Source organism: Dendroctonus ponderosae, unplaced genomic scaffold, assembly GCF_020466585.1.
Source record: "Dendroctonus ponderosae isolate FM_Combo_2020 unplaced genomic scaffold, Dpon_F_20191213v2 Dpon_F_20191213_7, whole genome shotgun sequence".
NCBI classification, from domain to species: Eukaryota; Metazoa; Arthropoda; class Insecta; order Coleoptera; family Curculionidae; genus Dendroctonus; species Dendroctonus ponderosae.
In genome coordinates this window covers 7,247,139-7,268,202 of record NW_026018916.1, presented here as the reverse complement: position 1 = coordinate 7,268,202, position 21,064 = coordinate 7,247,139, and the positions used below count along the sequence as shown (strand labels likewise).

Genomic DNA, 21,064 nt, shown 5'->3' with positions numbered 1-21,064 from the left:
CCATCGATGCTATAGGAGCGATCTCTCATCCCTAATCCCAAAAGTTACAAAAATGAGCTGAATTCTATAAATTAAACGATCCACAAATGTACTAGTAATTCATGTGTATTTTGGTTTTCCTAGAGAGCTTATTAATTTGAATATTGAAACTTTAAATAACCCGATTCCAAGTGAGATCATATGTTTTTCAAACACCGAAATTTAGTTTGGTAACACCTCACTGTGAAATATTTCTTCGCTAGCTGTTAATGATTGTCTACGTGTGCTTTGTTGCTAATTTTATTATGTAATAAGTAGTTACGTTTTATTCAGACTAATACACCTTTAAATATTATTTTCTTCACATATTAATTCGATGCGATTGAAAAAAACCTAATATGCCTTTCGTACTCTAAAGCAAGTCGAAGTAAAACTACTATAAAATCAATTTAATTGGTAATTTGCAAATGGTTCAAAGATGAAAACAATGCAGATAATAAGGGCAATATGTCAATATGTTTTGTGCTTCCCTCTTGTTCGGCATGTTATCAGTTACGGTTTGCGGTATGTAGCAAGCTGTTAAAATTTGACGGTTGTTGAGCACTATTTGCTGATAAATACTATATTAAACCTATTATTTAATTTTATGAAAATTATATGAATACAAAAAGGAATTAAAACTCAAAAACAGATTGTCTTAGTTCCATAAATATTTCCCGGTGTCTCCCATGGATAGGAAAATTTCACTCCACCTTGGGAAACTCGTCGTCGCAAAACAGTGGTGCTTCATGAATTGTAAATCTGCCGCCCGTTCGGTTGAGGGCAAGAAAGGGTGGCATCGGTAGGCGGCAGCGGGAAAACGGGGGTGGGTTTGTTTGAATTTAAGCGGAGTTACGTTTTTTGCCCTTTTGTCTTTTCGACGGCGGAATCTGATGGCCGGGGATAAAAGTTATTACTTTTCGGCCTTTTTTCGTTTCACCGTGTACAAAAAGTTTTGAAACATATTCCCGTTTTGAAAGCGAAAAGTCAACGTGGACAATTTTTGCTGCGGGAATTTGATTGGAATATGGGTTAAACAAAAAGGCGCACTTCCATCGTCAATAAATGCTTGAATATGCGTCGCAGGAAACCTGAAAATCAGGGTTTTATGATTGGGTTGTAAATCTTTCAAAGTTCGTATGCAGGGGCCCTGCGTAATATTTGGGGTAATCTTCACGAAGTGATTGAAACTTTTCGGCTGCTCTTAAGGATACAGAAAGCTGGATCAATGTGATCCTGATTTTATTTATCAGCTGATTAAAACTGAATCTAATTCCTGTCAGTAGTTAAGTTTAGTTACTTATGAGATTTAAAAGTTTGAATTAAATCAGCTAATGTTTAAAAAATACATATAGGTATCTCAAAAATGCGTTATTTTCGGATTATAAAAACGGATTAATGATATTCAATGTATGAAATAGAAATATTTTAAGTTTTGGTAAATCGTTCAGTCACTCGTCATTTTAAATTTTATCACAATATTGAAAATTTGAGATGTTTTGTTGTGGCAATGGTTTAAATAAAATGCCTTGTTATAAGTAAAAGAAAATCAATCAAAATCAAATCTATAAAAACCCTATTAATGCCTATTAATTCTCTAGTTACGATTATAAAAAAATATATTTCCATAAGCAGAATATATCTGAAAGAACGTATTTATTAAAATTATATATTAAAAAGTATTGAAGATGAATCGTCCACAGAAGAATCACATTAAATGAAAAATGGTCAAATTTGTAAAGCACAGTGTTTATCTTCCATATTGGCAATTTTAAATCGCAAGTATATTCCTGTATTTTCCACGATTAATTATGTAGTCGTAGATACTATTGATTTTCAATGATTTCCTTAACGTAAGCCTTGACGAATAGCGTACTGCCGAAAACTCCTTGTTAATTTGTCTATTTTGCAAACGAGTTAATCCAGCGAGGATAAGCTAGCGACGCTCCCAAGGTTGGATTTGTTTAATAAATAATATTACGTTTGTATCAAAATCGCTATTGCTCAATACGTCATTGGAGATTTAGTTGGAAAGTGGGCGACTAAAGAAAGATGCCGCTGGTTTAAAGAAAACTTACCACAAGGCCAAAGGCTTATTGTTTTATGCAACGCAAGGAAAAAATTATGAATATGATATCATATTGGACAATTGGGTCATTGACAAATGCGGCCCCCATTTCCAAATTCCTTCTAGAACACCTAATCACATAACATACAATCCATGTGGAATTACTTAATTTAAATACCCCATAGGGTGTCATTTGATAAAGTGAAGATAATGCTTTGCCCTCGTCTAGTTTAGTGCAAGTATTTGAAATCTATTTGAAAAAATTCAGGTAGAATGCCCTAACTAATTATGGTTTACAATACAGCCATTAAAAAAAGCATAAAATAGTTCAAATGAATGATAATTGGTCACCTTTGGACCATCGACGACAAAACTACATTTACTAGGAACAAGCTGCACTTAGCAACAGGTTTATGCATTTCGTGATCGCTAATAAGATTAATATCACATAAGTCGAACAATGCATAAACAATTATCATTTACGATTTGAACATTGTCCAAAATCCTCCTATGTAGTTTTGATGAATATATAGAATATGTGTGAGTAAATTAATTAAATTTAAGTAAAGTTGGTTAGTAAGCAGTACTTTAAACTACTGGTTAAAGTGTTTTTCTACTAAAAATGATGCTGATTAAAACCCATTTTGTGATAAAGTTTCTTACTTGCGTTAAGCGCTATAACCCTAGTGATTTTTCAGGTTTAGCAACTTTTTAAATAAATATTTAATCGAGAGAATCATAAAGAAACAATTGATAAGAATCAACTAAGCAGCTTGTAGATACGAGATGAGTTTGTATATTTAGTTTCAATAGGAAGAATGTGATACTGGTAGCAAGTGAAATATTTGTAGGACATAAAATTTCGTTTCAAAATATGAAAAGTGAAACCAATAGTCATTAAAATGACAAATATGCTAAAATTTCGCTATCACCAAGTATTAGTAAAACAATCTTGAATAACATACTACAACCCTTTTAAACATACTACAAAAACACTGAAACCTTACCGGAAGAGTATTGTACTTGTTCAATATTGAAAGCGAAAAGTTATCCCTTCAGGTTAGACGTTTCAACCGACAAGAAAATAACAAAGTAGGTGCAAAAAATCAACAGCGTGTCTCCATTGGAGTGTTTTAAGAGCCATTCATCAAGTTAACATTATCTGGATTAACATGGGCTTTTGCTTAATCACGGTTCTTCATAACACTCCTTTGCCTTCAGATGCACAACACATTTCATTCAATTAAGGTATTGTGGAGTAAATCTTGCAGTTTTGCTGTTAGATAAGTTGATAACAAGAGCTTGGTTCAACTGGAGGAGTCGGTCATAGAAATTTCGTAAAACCGGGAATGACAATAACATTGCTCAGTTTATTTAAAATGTATACAGATTTTAAGGATGTCTAATGGGCTATTGTTGTAAGAAAATTTGCTTTTTTTGAAAAAACTTAGTCTCAATTGGATGACTGGTCACTGGTGGTGCAAATGATTAGTTGCCACAAAATCTGGATTTACAACATATTAAACAATTCAAATAAAACATACTAAAAGCAAATTAAACAATATTAAATGTGTTTACAAATGCGGTATTTAACATGAACTAAAGGTCAACGAAACAAGAAAAGGGAAAACTTAAATAAAAACGAATGCGAAGTTTTAAATATATAAAAATAATTTTTTGCGCATTGTAAGATCTGGATTTCCAAATGTCATTAACAACTGGTAAACATTGACCAAAACATACACACATTAACTATTGAAACACAAAGTCATAAAAAGCTAACATTCAAAGCATTTCTAGCGCAGAAATGTAGAGTGTAATACAGTCTAGTCGAGAAAGGCTTGAGAAGTGCATCCAAAATGCCGGAAACACTTCTATAGACGAATTAATCCCAAGTGTGAAGTTCATTCCCCTCAATGCTTATATTGATTTCAATGCAACAATAGGTTCTTTTCATAACTAATAAGTTTATATAAAATAAATGTTTTTTGGAGAAGAACCACGTGAGACGTTTTACAAAATAGTACCAAATGACTGAACTTTGAAACATTGAAACATATGGGAATTTCTTTCAAATCCTGATTTTTTAGACCTTCGGTTGATCAGACGAATGTATAGGACCCAAAATTATGTCAATGTGATGAAAATTGGGAATTGAAAAAACCATTTCTTTTTTGGCTAAACCAGAGATGATTATAACAAATATAAGCACAGACCGCTGTTATTAAAATCAAAATTTTTAAGAACAAGATTATTTGATTAGAAACCGGAGTAATCAAAATTAAATTGATCGATTTTTTTTCTAAAATATTCCCATGGTGAAAACGACCTCGAAAACGAAAATTCTCTAAGTGCAAGATTTTTTGATTCGAAGGTATTCTTTGCTGTTTTGGTATTCAACGATAATTCCATTGAAGCTACATGTTTTTTCAGAAACTTTAATGACGAAGCTTTGAGCTGATGAAAGAGAATCAACTCGATAAAAATTTAATGCTTCACTTTTGCTGGTTTCAATACCAACGTTACTTTCTGTTATATTGATAATAGGTGTATACGTTTTCAAACTGCAAAATTATGCAAGTTCAGAGTGTCCGCCGAGGCATCTGAGGAACTTCGAATATGAAGTGCGTACTTGAAATAAATTGCTGTACACGTTTTATATAGATTTTCATGAAAACATAGCACATGACCACTTCAATTTAAATTCAAAGTCCAATCAGTGCTAACCTATTGAAATATTGATTCCTTGGACATTAATTTATAATAATTCCAACTAAACCAAATTACTATTACACGTTCGATATGTTTTACCCGGACGTCTTGCATTCAATATAACATTGATACCGGACCCCAGAAACATAAGAATATTAATGGATTTTTAACGAACCTGTTCAGCTGTAAAAAGTATTTTTCAATTAAAATCTGCAAAAATATTACGAATGTGGATTGAGACGGAAAAACTTCAAAACTTCTCCGTGACATTTCGATGCTTTTATGTGATTAATTCTGGTACGTCGATCACACCCTGGCGAAGCTTTCTAAAAAATTAACTCTAGAATGACCGCATTAATAGCGTCCTTGTCGTTATAACATATCCTCCTGCCAGTACATTAGTAGCTATAGGATAGCAAGAATAACAATTATGATTAAACAGTCGCTACAGGTTGTTGTTTAGAAATGTGTAAACACTGGTAAATAAAAATAATTACAACCAACATTCAGCAGCAGAAACAGCTTGAGCAAATTTCGTTTTTTTAACAAAAATATATGTATTATCTGTTTATAGCTAAGGACTAAGCGCGTCCAAAATTTGAAATATAACATTAAGTATTCCTTTGTATTAAAATGATCAACTGTTTACTAATATTTAAAGCATCAATAATGAGCAACAGTTAAAAGTGTAATTTGTTAAATAAAACTGTCTAACTTTTATACAAGGCGAGTTCTCCGGGTATTTTAACGCTACAAATTTAATAACAAAGATTGCATGTTGGTCTCCAGCACATTAAACATGCGATTTGATACATACTGAATAGTGTTTTATGCTCACTATTCTTAATTGAATTAAGCTCTACTTACTAGTTTCAATAAGCATCAGATATGCGTATGCGATGAACATGCAAATGCATTAATCGATAAAATCATCAATATGCGGCATATTAAAATGATTGATGTCCATGGTTTTCTATCACTTCATTATTTAATTTTCAGCTAAAATGTGCCGGTTATGGGTGCTGCTTTTGTTTGATTGATTTGCTCTAGAATAATCATTGGAAATATCCGAATTTTATAAGGGATTAAAAAATGTAACGGTACATATTTAGATTGTGTTATTAATCGTAATGTAAATAATTTTTTCTAAAGCTGATTCTTGTAAAATTAAATAAATTGTAGCATTCGCCTAGAAATTATATTACTTTAGCCATCAGCAAGTCCAAGACTTTCAGACAATTCATAGTCTTCAGCCTTGCCGATGTTTTTCCAAAAAATTATTAAAAGTTTCTAAAAAAAACCCGAATTTTCCAGCGGTTTTCCGGTAAATTCCGCCCTGCATGCGAAACTTCCATTTTATTCCTAAATAACTCTATAAACTGTTAAAGGTTTTCACCGAGGTCAATGAAACGCCATCGTTCGTTCTTCTAGTAATATGCTTAGCAATTAACTAATGACTCAGTTCAATAAGAACTTTAATTTTATTTGTCTGTTGTCGCTTTCAAAGCCATCGCTAAATAAAGTTTCCGTAATTTATTAGAACAACTTGTCATAATTTTTAGATATTGAACTCTTAATTGGGTCAATGAGGGAAATTACATTACCATGTTCAAGTGTGTTGAATTTAAATCAATACTGGTTGAGCGTTTTCAATTCGCCGAGGTGTTCAATTGGAAAAAAAGCTTTTCTAAATTGTACCGAAATAATAAAACATGATACATTGAACATTAAAGCAAAATCAAATTTTGCAAAAGGGAAGAGAATTGCCAGTTCGGACTCTTTACTTTGTTGTCTAAATGTAAAAAAAAATATGAAATTGATTTATGAGGCTATTTTGCGCATTTGGTTATTACATACATAGATGGTTTGGGATTTTGATTTATTTTCTCTGATCTTTAGTACTGATCAACATTGCAGAGAATCTATTGGTGAACATTCAATTTGGTAAAATATTCAATGTTATTCCGTAATATGGTCTGCAAGTGAACAATATTCGTCACACAATATTCTTTGCAGAAATTCCGCTGCTCTTCAAAATTAGTTCGTAACAAGTGTTTAGTTTAAAAGAAACAAGGAAGGAACTAGAATTTTGTTTCTTATTAATTATTTTCTACCATATACTACCACCCATATTCTAAATTATGGTTTACTAAGGAAAATTGTTTTTATTTAGCGACAAATGGATTTTTGAAGATTTTTTTTGTCGTAAACGTATTGCCAATGCCGTTGCATATGACTACTAGATATTCCATACAACTATTATTTAACTGAATCCCATTTTTTTAGACAGTAACCAATCTACGTTAGGTAATCTGTATGTGATCAAAAGTAAATTTTCCTCCCATTTGCTTAGAATTGTTTATATTTCTCATCATTTTAGTGAGTGTCTTAATGCGCTTAACTATCGCAAATTCCATTTGTAATTACCTTTAAAGGCACGTACTATTATGTGGTTATCATATGTATCTATGCGTTATATAATCGATGGAAACGTCTGTTAGCTCTGGTTGGTTGATGATTTTCACATAGCACACTTTCATCAGTTCGGAATATTTTTGTTAGATATACTAAATTCTAAACGGATCAAGTACGAATTGAAGATGTGTATTTCTCTTCATTTAATTGTACACAGCAACTCACTAAATAACATTTCATGTTTCAAATCGTAGTGATTTCAATCATATGTAAATTTTAACATCGAAAGCACTTTATATATAAAAGAAACATATGCAAAGTATTACATTTAAGAAAATAAAAAACAAGTTCTTTGCTACACAGCAAAACCAACTATATCTGAATGTATTCCACACTATAAAGTACTTCTGGGTGACCTTACAACAAGCGTGATAAATAGTTCAGTAAATAAAACATTAATTTCCTAATTCTGACATTTAAAAGTTCGAAACCGTTCATTCATTTATTTCTGAAACAAAGCTATTACATGGTCAAGTTGTTACATATATAAATGTTAAATTTCGACACCAGGTTCTATTGGAATACAACACCTAGACTACTCCAATGAAGAATTCAATTTGTATCTAGGCCAAAGGCTATGTAATAATCTTGCCATTTGTGTAAATGATTATATTCTATAGTATCGCTTTTCAAGGATTATCGAAAATTCCTTCATTTTTTTGTGTGGTTTCTGGACAATCAGTAAATTTTTCAGTCATTTACTTTGTGATCATCATTATCATCATCATGTACCTAACCGTTAGACAGTGCTGAACTCCTCTAAGTTCCTCCATTTCTCTCGATTCTAGGCCATCGCCATCCAATTCCTCTTTATGTCATCCTCTGTCTGAGCCTTCCTCTGTTGCGTTTCTCTTCTCGTGGTTACTTCTCACTTGTTATTTGATGTTCTCGCCACATTACCCGCCGATCTCCGTTTCATTCTAGTTAGGATGCGTTCAATTATATCTCTAACTTTAGTTAGGGTGGCTCTCTCTCTTACTCTTAGACTCTTTTGTTAATGTCACAGTTTCTGCTCCATATGTTATAACATTGTTCATAGACTTTTTTCTTCACATATGGGTGTATCACTTTTAAATACCTGTTTATACAGATGTTGTTGACTGTTGACGCGTTTATTGATGACTACCCGTGTATACTTCAGTACAGAAGTTTTCCGCTGTTCTCAGCAGTTTTGCTTTTTTTGTTGTTGCTACACCTTGATTATCTTGTCGTCTAAAAATATCTCGCTATCCATTTATTTGCATCATTGTATTCAGCGCGTCATTTACTTTGTATTCTTGCATAAACATGCAAGGTTCTAATATCATTGAAATAAATTAAAAATAATTTATTTATAGGTGAAAATGTCAGATAATTTACGGCAAAAAGCAAGAAAAACAAACGAGAAATAACATTTATTGTGGATATAAGTCATCATGTAAAATCTGGGAAACCATGATTAAAGTATGGGTGTTCGCTAATGACCTTTTTCCTAGCGTGGGTACTAGAACCAAATACTCACACTTGCTATTATTCAAGAAATTCCCATAATCAAAACAAACAAACCGACACCCCATCCGAAGTATTCTTTCCTATGGGACTTGCCATGAAACGAACCTTCGTATATCCGCCTTATTAACATCTTTAATTGCCGCAGGCTATACTGAGTGCTCAAACCTTTGACATGGCAGACAATTGAATGGGTTTCTTGACTTGACCTGATCATATAGATGAGTCAATATTTCTGAACATTTTAGTTACAAAACACAATTTCAATGTCCTTATTTGCATCTCTCATCGCTTCTTCAACGGTGGTTTCGTTTCAGTTTTTTTTGTACCTCAGTTTGTTCTATAAACTATTTTTTCTGGTCACAGTAAACAGCTTTATCCGAATAATGTGGGTGGGTTTGAAGAGGTAATTTTTTCTATTATTTGATCTAGCAGACCATGAAACAATAAATTAATACCTTGACTCTGGTGGTTCACACACTTATTCCTTGAAAAGCCACTTGAAAGAATGTGAGAAATACTATTGAGCCATGTTTCGTTTACTGATATGTCGATCTGTTGCGCCGTATAATTTGTTAACCGAACCAGAAGAACTACAGTGTGTGCACGAAACATCATATACGATACAAATAACGCACACAATACACATTTTGATTAAAAATAATGTGAACTGATGTATTTAGGTCTTTTTGAACGGGTTAGCTAATTTGCAGGTGGTTAAGTGGTCTATTGGCCATTGGATATGAGTACAGCAGATGTAAATCCCGAATATCGCAAAAGAGTAGAGCTTGTTTAAGTCACCGAAATCATCATCTAAAGTGTGGCATCATTTCTACGCAATCCACGCAATCAAAACCAAATTGAATTAACCGAGTACCCAAACTGGTACACTCCCAACTTTTTTTGTTTTAAACAATGATATCGATAATGCAACTGTTGTGATTTCTATTTTTTAAAGGCTGCACTGGCTAAACACCGATCACTTCTGTCTGATTCAATGAGCATGTAATAAGTTGAGAATCATAGAGTATGCCAAAACACAGTTTAAATTACATAGAATTGAAGCATTTTGTCAAGGGTAAATATGCACATGATAAAATTATTTTTTACTACTAACGGTCTGAAGATTAGAACAATTCGGGACATTAAATTACAGTAATTTTCAATAAATTTCATTGATATAGACTTGGCTTCGATCAATTTTGAATGATATGAAGATACCTCAAATAAGAAGAAGATATTTCAAATGGTACTCTTCAAAACTCTAACTGTATAACAATGTCGCAAATGCAAAGTTTATGTTCCTGGGAAATATTCTAAATTGGTCAAATTTTCGGTATAACGGTGTGTTGTTTGGACGAGCAAATTACACTTTTTATTTTCGAAGAAACTTTAGAACGAGAAAAGAAGTCTGCAGAATGTATAGCAAATATTCCAGTTTTTATCAGAATTATTTTTGTGCTTTTTGTTCTGTAGTCCCTAAATATTTCCAAGAAGGTATTTATTTCAATAAGCAATTTAAACAACTTTTAATACACATTGTATATAATGGAAAGCAGGAAGAAAAAGTTAGTTAAACGCAAAAATATCCTGAAGGCATCAAGCACTTTATGAAATTTCATATGATTGAATTGAACCTAAGTGAGTTCTTTATTCAATGTAGTTCACGTGTACTGAAGTCATAGTTAATCACCAAATTTCTCATTTGTCTCTCAAGAGATGACAGTAAAAAGCACATTTACGTTCCACTTTTTAATTAAGGCCAATTAGCCAGAAAATTTGTGTTTGTCCATTCAACCAAAAACATTAAAATTATTGAAAAATTAACATTAGAAATTATTACGATCTGTTTATTGGAAAATATCCAGATTGATCAGCCATATCGCAAACTACTGTACGTAAAATTGAGAAAAAAATGGAAAGATAGGTGGATGAAACGTCACAATTTCAGATAAATCTATAATTTTTTCAATAAGAAGTTGGTATAGATCAAAAATTAACAGATGTCCAGATGATAAAAGAGTTACAAAATGCTCGGATAAGCAAATTTATATAGAAAAACTAGGCATAAAAATCCGCTCTTTTCATTGTTAAACGTGTTGTTAAACAAAGACTTTTGCATTTCCCCATAACTTTTCACTATTTTCGAATGACATTTATTAGTGTTTCAGCCGTTTATACGCGCACAAAAGTATTCGCTTAATTTATTAAATGTTGATCACTGTTACATAATAGATTTATTTTTTGGTGTGCAGCAAAAAGCGATAACAATCTTATTTAGTTATTTTAATCAACAGGTGGAAAACAACCAGCTGGAAGCCCCAACAATTTGTTTTAACACGCATTTTACATATAAAACACTCTGTTATCTGTAAAACAATTAAAGGTTACATTTGTAGTTATCATTTTGTAGATGGAACTTAAAACTAAGCATCATTTAGTAAAAACATTTCCCAGCTTTGTCTGAATTATCCATTCGGAACACCTTCCAGTACTACTTTGACTTGCCTTAGTGCACAACATTTTAAATCAATTGCTTATAGATTGTTTCGATTAAAATTGTGCCATTTACAAGACTGAACAAGATTACATTACAAAAACAGATAAACAATATAAGTTGTTTTTGTGCACTATTCGCACTATTCGCTTACTCCAAAATTAAAACCTCGTCACCCAATGTCAAAGGATGTTGCAAATAGGCTTACGAAAACAATAACATTCGGAATGTAAAAAGTTGTAAACTACACATCGTCACACCGTGTGACCCACATAGTATAAGAATGCAGGACTCAGCGTTCTTTACACTTACAATGACACCGATAATTATTAATTTAATCTTATTTCCAGTACACAAGCCGAGGTTTTGCACTCCATACTTTTCCATCGTTCGTTCTTGCAGAAGCGATTTGCTTTTGTTATCGAGACATTGAGTCGACATATTTATTTCTCGGAAATTTACTTGATATATGTGAAATAATCCGTTCGACTTACGTTTTTTTACGCGTTATGGTATTTCCATACATCGTTTATAAACGATTTGTTAGAAATTAGTCATTATACCAATTTGAAGTTCGATAAGCCTAATAAACTTACCACGTAGAAAACAGTCCTTTGAGTGGGCCATTGTGAAGTGGATGGAGGCTTAAGGCACATCTGTAAACAATAAAAAAATATTTGAGCAATCAATCTGACTGAGAAAATGATGATTGTGATTATATTTTATTATTAATAACAGGGCTACGGTTACATGAGTTTAACTATTCTCATAACATCTATTTTAGTCCGATATCAATTTTTCTTTTATGTTTTGAGTAAAGTTATTGCATACATTTGTTTATCGCGTATTCTTGTAACTGACGTTTTTATTTTAAATCTAGTTTCAAACTACGCCAATTTAACTTTAGGCCATCATTTAATACATAATTCAAGATATTCTGAAAAATATTATTGTCAAATTAAATTTTTTTAGCGTCCGAAAAGGCAAAATTAAAAAGATTTCTCGGGGCTTAAGCAGACAAATAGTTGTTGGAATAAGAAGCAGTAAAATTTTCTTATTCCAAAAATTATTTGTCCGCGTAAGCCGCGAAAAATTCCTTTCATTATTGTCAAAGTGCAAGCTAGCGGGTAGTTATCCTTATCAATAATAGTATGCATTGGATAAATAGGTTACAGTTGTAAGCCAGCAAAGGTTACTATCCTAGTGTAGAATCGTTTCAGAACTTATTGGACTTTTAACTAAACCTGACATTAAACAATGCGAAATGCATATATTCGGTTTAAACTGGTACCATGGAATAATTGTAATTATTGCACATTAAAATTGTCGAAGTTTAATTCCATTTTTGTTGTAAGTTGACTAATAATCACAATTATCCATTAGAAAATTTCCATATGCAATTACAGGCTTTTCAATTACCGAGATAGCAATTACTAGTAATTGGCATGATATGGAATTAGCTGCAAGGAACATTTTTTCTATCATTAGATACAACAGTTTTTTTATTAAGAATATATTAGGAAGGAATAATGTTCCTTCTTTTTCATTTTAAGTACGACATATAAGTGCTCTCGCTTGAAGTAGGTATTCTGAATGCAAACTGGTCGAGTTAATTTCACAAACTTTTGTATTTTTTTATTTTACTGTGCTCAAGTGCTTGTAACGTAGAAGGAAGGAACACACTGGTCAGGAAGTGTTGAAAATGTTTGATTATAAGTAGATAATTTTTTGTTATGTAAATTACAAGATCTTAATTCATATCTGTTTTATAGATTAATACACATTGTCTTGTTTCTTCTGAATTGATCGCTTAAAAGCTTCAATTCAGTGGAATCAGTGCTGCAGATTTAAAGCTGTTGCAATTGATTCTGAAAACTTATTTATTTTTTAACTTGACTTTCTAAGCAAGTAATTGCTATATTAAACCTGTTGCACATTTCTGAATGTATACAGTATATTCCATTACTATCTATACTAGATCAAACATCCATCACAGGAAAATTCCCTTTCTGACGCATCGAGTGTCTTTTGTTTTTAAGTTGGTGACTATTGAGAGTCTTACTCAGAAACTATCGATTTGTGGTCAAAACCTGCAAAAAATACAAATAAGTTAACTTGACGTATTATTTGATTTAATTATTTAATTTGGTGTACTGAAATATCCTGTTTCGTCATTTCAAAGTAAACAATGTATTTGCGATTTTCAATTACCGAATAATTATGGAGTTTGCTAGTGATTATTTCATGCATTCGATAATTCGGGTTTACTAAGAATCGCATTCATTCAGAAGCTACGTTTTATAATTCCATTCAATTCCGGGTACACGCACATTTTATCTTTTAATTACGTGACGCTTTTCAAGGTGTTAAATTTATTTTTACACGAAATTTGTAGTCAATAGGTGAATTGTTTATGTCATGTATACTCTGTATAGTAGGAGAATTCGAATTCTTGGAGAATTCACAGCAAGTATTTCCAGAAGTATTTTTGAGCTGGGAGTTTAATTTAATTTAGAAAAGGTGCGTCTAAATGTTTTCAACCTCTCACTTGTTATAAAACAATCATTTTTTTGGTGAGTTAATTAAGCAAATGCCTGCTGAATTTATTAACGAACATCCAATAAGGTCGAGTGACATCAAACATCTACTAATTCCTGTTGCTTTACAAAATCCTTATCAATTAAAATTGGAACCTTGAGACATGTAAATGAAAAGTGGCGTTTTCGTAAGTTAATTTGTGCACAGATTACTTACTAATAGAAATCTGTAATGTGTGCGCAATTGTAAAATATTCGGGCTAATTTAGCTAACGAGTATTTAACATTAAATCCGACATATATCTTTCGAAATATTCCACGCATTAAACCAGTGAAAATGTACCCTAATAAATACGTCAAGAAAAATTACACAGAATGCCGGTGTTTTTTTCTGTTTGGTTCAGACTGAGCGTAGGTAGTTCTTTTGTTTGTCCAAAGAAAATATTTTATTTTCATCTCACCAAGTAAATCTGCCTGTCTAAATACGTGCATGTACATATGTATATCTGCTCCTAAGTTCAGCTGCATCAGAAGGAAATTTATTAGAACGAAGCGTTATCGCAATGATTTAAACCGTAAAAAATTACGTTTCATTTTACATTATTTTTTAAATTTGAAATAGCGGTAGTATTGCTCTGTTGTTATTTTTCATTTGTAATGCAATCCAAATCTGCGCTTGTTCTATTGTCATTTATATTTCGTTTTAAATTAATGCCTGTTTAAGGGATAATTTATTTAAAACTAATTGAAGTAAAATGAAGTGTTTTTCCGAAATGTTTATACATATATTTAAACATAAACATGTATAATGTTTATAACAATATTTTCCGGTCATGCAACCGACAAAGTTACTAAATCGTTTAGAAAGTACACTAAAGTGAAGAATGAAATTTATAATTTGGAGATTCGTGATCTACATTCTGTTTTCTTTGTACCATTCGTAAAAACAGACGTTTTTAAGTACTAAGTTTAAGTAAATGTTTTATTTCTGCTCTAAGTGTAATATTTCCAGTCCTATTTAATACAGAAAACCAGAACAAAATGTACATATTTCATTCAATCCTAGAAAATTTGAAAATTAGCGGAAAACAGAAAACCAATTGGAAGAGACATTAAAATTTTAATTCCCATATTCTTTAATATCAAAATATTGAGATTATTATTTCCACGTCGGGATGCATAAATTATAGAATTGTTTTCTAAAACAGCCGAATAAGCATTCAAAGGTTGCTATCATTTTTGGAACGTTTTAAGTAGCAAATAAGACTCAATTAATTCCTGAAATCAGAAGTGAGATTAGAAGTGAATTTTACGGCTCGCATTTGTTAAAAATAATAAGAAAACGCTAATGAATTGAGTTGAGCTGGAAAAAAAATCAGTGGGCATATATTTATAGATTTTTCCTTTAATTCGAAAATAAGTTGCTCCATATGTGCATTAAATATTTCAAAAGCAAATGCTAAGGTTTTCAGTAAAACAGCTTCAATCTAGGCCTGAGTACACTGTATTGTGTTGCACTTTTGAGTAGGTAGTTGTCGCTCTCTGAGTTGATGAGTTAGTTATCCGTTAACAGATGAGTTATAACTAATTTATTAAAGTGGATTAAAGCTTTACGAGACCCCTGACCACTTCGCCAAAATGACTAAAAAAACGGTCATCTTATTTTTTAAGTGAGTTACGGCGCCGGTGCGTTAAGTTGGCGAGCAATTTGCGCAGCACAGCGCCAGCTCCTAAAAATTCACTGAGTTAGCCAGTTCTGTTCAATCCTCTTCAAATGATAAATGTATTACTTCTGCTAGACATTTTTTGTTTTAACTAAATACATACTCGGAAATATAGAAACACTGTTAAGGAGTGGTATGGGACGTTGAGGTTGATTGGATTATTCGCTTTTAATGTATTCTTCTTTTTAGGTGTTGAACGGAAGACACTGCCTACCGACACGTGGAGTTAAGTCCGAAACAACAATTTGTACTTATAAAAACTGATTTCTGAACTGATTCACAATTCAGATGAACTTGAAAAACTGTTTTTCCAAGTTTCTAGGGTAAGCAAGTTGTATCAAATACAGGTACAGTTATGTGGTTTGCCAACGAATCAAGGCAACGTGTAGACATCTTTCCATAAAATGTCTCAATTAAGCTGTGAAAACCCATTTGCATTTTGCACAAGTGTCCACAGCCGCATAAAGGTGGTAATGATTTATTCACCTCTTCCGCAATCTTAATAACCTTAATAGTTCTCGAACGATCGCAAAAACTCTCTCTAATGATAGACCTCTTGACTGTGAGTTTATTGTTTTATAAACAAACCGACTTTCGAAAAATGCTCCAACGCCAGACAATTAGTGACATTTTTATGTGATATTTACATCAGTGGGAAATGCTATGGTGTGGTTGGTTTACGTCGGATCATTGGCGGCACGTTAATGCCTCCATCAAGGCTTAACAAATACTTCTTAATAGCTTTATGTTCCAGAAACATCCAGAAAGTGCCTGCAATAATCAGTTTACTGAATTGGTTCATGCTCGTAATTTGAGGATTTGCCTTAAATAAAATAATATGAAAATTAAATTTCAAACTGGATTTGTTGGAGGATATGACAATATTTTTGAACATCCCCTCACTAAGAAAAACCAAAAGGCTCTAAATGGAAAAGATATAAAAGATGGTTGGCATTTTTCGTAAGAAGAACGAAATAATTATAAAATTGTATGTTGATTATACGAATTATAAAATTATAATATTGCTGAAAACAAACTGAGCACTCAAGTGCTTAGTGTTCATATTGGCCAGAGAACAGTATCCTGCACAATAAACAGTACTAGAATATATATTTTTTAATTGACACAGTTAAAAAACTGCAAAGTGCGAAACTAATAAGACAAAACAATTCGTGTTTGGTTATCATTGATATTAAATGAATTTTCTTCGCGCTCCAAGCTCTCTAATAATACGTAAAACTTTTTCCTATTACCGACTTTCTTAACAGATTTCCAACGTTTAAGTTGAAAATTTAACATAAAAACAACGACACTTTATCTGCAAGGAAGAAAAGCTACTTTGTCAAGTTACACTGATCTTTAATCTTGCATTTTTCTTTAATGGGAATATTTGCGATTTCCGACAGTATCAGCTAGTAGGTAGTAGAATTAAATTGGGAGTGCAGATTACGGTAAGTACGGAAACTGAGATCCATTCAGTATTTTCGTGATAAAAAATAGTCGCTAAATTATTGAATCAAATATATATTACTGTATTACTGTGCTTTCTATTCAGCTGTTGATGAAAATAATTTGCGAATGAAAGCAATTTATTTAAAGCTGGTCCTACTAAATAATGAAAAAAATGTTGTGTTGGCATGCGAACGCTACTGATTTCATGAGATAAATTCATATACAAATAGCCAAATAAACATAGGGAACTGTTACCCGAGACGTCAGATTTGAAATTTAAAATTATCCCATAGCCCAGCTACTTCACACCGAACGGCTTTGTTTCGGTTTAAAATCGGTGCAGCATTTTTAAAAGCCATCGTGTAGGGTTAATGACATGAATGTATGGGTAGATCGTGAAAATGCAAGAATTATGGCCGAATTGTGTTACGAAAAAGTCCAAAAAATTTCGGAAATCGATGTTATTTCGGTGGCCGGGACAAACGATTTTCGGAAGAGTTATTATACCGCTTAAAGAGTGGCAGAATCCAATTGTTGATTAATACCAGAAACGTTTGCAATTTGCTTTAATTTTTGGTACCAATTCAAGTAGGCTACTTAGTCATAATGTGTCTCTTTTGGTTCATTTTATATTCGTTAATGTTTCGAAGAATGATTTTACCTCTGCTGCTCTCTATTTCCCTGCGTTTGTAAGTGCATTTTTTCATATATCATCATCTAGTTTACGCCAGTTTGTTCTCAGTGGTATTTGCTGTAGTAGTGCTTTTTTACAATCGTTTAGTAAACGTTTCATATTCGTTTACCAATTTTGTTACTTTTCTTTCAGAAGTCCTGTTTATTGTGCTGTTCTGAAGCAAAGCTTCACAGGTAAGTGCTGACTCAAAACAGCCTTATAAGCACAATATAATTTTTTTCTGGCAAATATTCAGTATGGCATCAATAAAATTTCAGCACGTAATTAATGAAAGAAAATGTGTTTTAGTCTTGAAAACAAGAGATTGTTTGTGTAAGACAATGCTCTTGTAATTTAAATGTATACTCCTTGCAATTATGTCCAAGCTTGTGAGTTCCACGACATTACAATGTATATGTTGTTAAGCTGAAGAGTTTTTTTGCAAATGGTTTTCGTAATAAATTTTGGTATGAATTCCTAAATGACCTATAGCAAGTATAGCAAGTATTAGGCTTAAGAAAAACAATATACTTTTGGTATATTGTACTCTATTACTCTATTCCTTAGGAAACTAGGAGCCTCCCTTTCGAAATATAGAAAGATTAATATGTTATTCAACCATTTTTCGTTTCGCCAACTAAAAATTGTTTATTTATTTTTATCTTAAACTTCATGCTCTTATTCGCTTGCACCAAAGCACAAAAAAGCTAAGCAATAAAGTAAAGCTACGAAACCAAGGCAGTAACGCAGTTGAAAAACAATGAAGGAATAATTAAGATAATTGAATTGCCCTCAGTCAGTAAAAATTGTGCCTACCACAGATTTGACTTGGAAAGAAATTGGTCTAGTAGTAGGTATAGCTATTAGACAGTAATGAATATAATGAGTATACAAGGGTGGCAGATATGCAGCAAAAAAAAATATATTTATTGCTTTCATAGTCAGCAGATATTGCATTATAACAGCGTGAAAATTAATTTAATCGACTTTACATGAAAATATTTTTTTAATTCCCCTTTGATTCAGTACGAATTGAATTGATTTTCATGTTAAACACATTGTGCTTATATCTGTTATCGTACGGAGCACTGGGTTTTGAATTCACATATCAAGCAATGAATATTTACACAACAAAGATACACACTGTTGCCTATTTTAAAATTGAGCTTTTTTTAATTTCTTAGTGTGGATATCGCAGCTGTATATGAACAAATAAGTCACTTTTTCAATTTGAATAGAATTATTAAACAATTCTGTATATGAAGCAAACAGAGACAATGAGGACGTGTTTTATTCCAGACGGACATGCCAACGCTGATTTCGAAAATTTCGCAATATGCAAGCAAGTTTTCAACAAATTACAACTAATTGACTGGATGATAAAGGCGAGAGATGGAATGAATGCACAAGTGAACTCAATGGTTATAAATATATAAACTGTGGTATGCGGCACTGCAGCACCGAACTGAACTCTTCTGGCTTATTCATGCTCGTTATTTAACTATTTCCCTTTAAAACAGATGCATTAATGTCCACGCTCTTAAGTAGTTGCCCATTTCAGTTGCCAGCATTTGATTCTCATGGCTAATCCTTTAACTCATATGTAGTTTATTTTATTCGGGAATATTTTCACGCTTTCTATGAGATTTAACTTAAGGCCTCGCCGTACTCTATCGATTTCCAACTAATCGATATTTTTCACATGGTCAACGCAAGCTTTCCAAAAGTGGAAGCCTGGGAAGGCGCGGATTTTTTAACGCGCCGAATACAGCCATTAGAGTCACAAATAATACAAATGGTTTTGTCCAGCTACCAGTTATCTTCGAGTATATATTAATTTTACCAAAAAAGAACAATAAAAATTCATCCTGTGTCTGTATATGACCTCGCCTTTCTCGGTATTTTCATTGATTCAAGAAAAAAAGCCGTAACCGGTCTCTCTCGGCAAAGGAGGAAAAGCAGTGGCGGACCGCGCTCAATTAAGCTCAAAGCGCATGTTATATCCAGATTTTTCAATCTAATGAATTATTTACGTTGCTCTGTTCGGTTAAAAATGCAAAACTGAACTATGCAGTTTTTGAATCTGGTAGACTGATGAATAGAAATAAGGCAAATAAATGTACAACTGAATTTTGCTAGAAGCTCTAGTGAGTATAATTTAAATTATGTGGGCAATATTCGCATCGGAGCTTTAACCGGAGTTCAGCGTTTTCCAGACCTTGCAAATTTGCTTTATTTAACGCGATTGACAACAACGGTAGTAGAAGCTCTTGTTTATTAATAACAATATTGTATGTATTTAGAGCGTTTTAAAATAGAGTGTTAGTGATTAAGATCTGCAAGCGAAAAATTTCGGAAGTAGGTACCTAAATTGATGTAGAGCAAAGTTATCAGGAATAATGGTTCAATGATCAACATTTTTTCTAGGTGATAAAATTGTATTATTAATTTTCAGTTGCATCTAAACAAAGTGCATCAAAAATTTGCTTTTTTTAGTTATTTGAGAAAATAGTTAAATATAGTTATCACCTGATTTTTTTTATGATTTCACCTGAAACTAATTTTTGATTTATTATTTGTTGAACTTGAAGTAATAGTAAAAATCACAGAGGCTTTCAAAGCTAACTGTGCAAGGCGTTTATGAAAATTAAAAAATGCGTTATATGTAGTTCCAAAAACATTTTGGGTGAGCAAAATATAGAAATACATCCTGTAATACAGAACTTGTAAACTGAGTGTTTTCAAATGATGAGGTATTGTATTGGATTGCAAAAGAGCTCATTTTGAATTGAGTATTACTGACTTAAACAATTAAACATTATTTGCGTTAATTTTCTGAATAAAAAGTTGGAAAACTGTAAGGGGCTTAAACTAACAGTTGGAAATTAATCTATACTAAAGACTTGCGCACCTCTGCGGCAGTAAAAAATCCCAAAGTGATCAAAATTATATCTGATTCCGAAATTAGTTTTTTTTTCAGTTTCCTGTTAGTTGTACACTCTGGTAGTCATTTAAGGCCCTTGCAAAAAGTATGTGTCCTCATTTGAAAAGCTGGAATCAATATTCTTCAGTTCTAACCTTAGGCATGGTTTGCCAAACACTATGTATAATAAATATAGTTTAAACAAGATTTTTCAACAGTCACTTATCACCATGTCATGTGTAGTTAATAATGCTTTCCTTCTGGCTGCGTAACCTTAAATGTCTAAGATACTACCTTGTGGATACCAGATAGGCTTGTGTTCTGTAGAACTCCCAGTGGCGTATTTAGTTAAAAAATGTTAGTAAAAGAATTTTAACTTGAAAGTTCAAAGCAACTATTGATAATCAATGCGTGAAAAGGCCATTAAAGTCCGCCACTGTTTCGACCAGCTTTGCAATGGATTCCCTTTCGATCTCTCGCATCTTCTCTCATCCTCA

General features: G+C 32.3%; 2 long non-coding RNA genes across 2 annotated transcripts in view; both read right to left on the bottom strand.

Moving 5' to 3' along the window:
- The window catches only part of LOC109546202, a 102,826-nt gene that overhangs the window by 61,019 nt on the left and 20,743 nt on the right, over window positions 1-21,064 (bottom strand). The window contains exon 2 of the long non-coding RNA XR_002172741.2: window positions 11,855-11,914. This is a non-coding gene — a long non-coding RNA (uncharacterized LOC109546202). The remainder of the gene's footprint in view (window positions 1-11,854; window positions 11,915-21,064) is intronic.
- On the bottom strand, window positions 7,702-8,383 carry LOC125505121. The gene is made up of 2 exons (XR_007281932.1): window positions 8,253-8,383; window positions 7,702-8,193 (listed from the first exon to the last, which is right to left on the bottom strand). It is a non-coding gene; the product is annotated as an uncharacterized LOC125505121 (long non-coding RNA).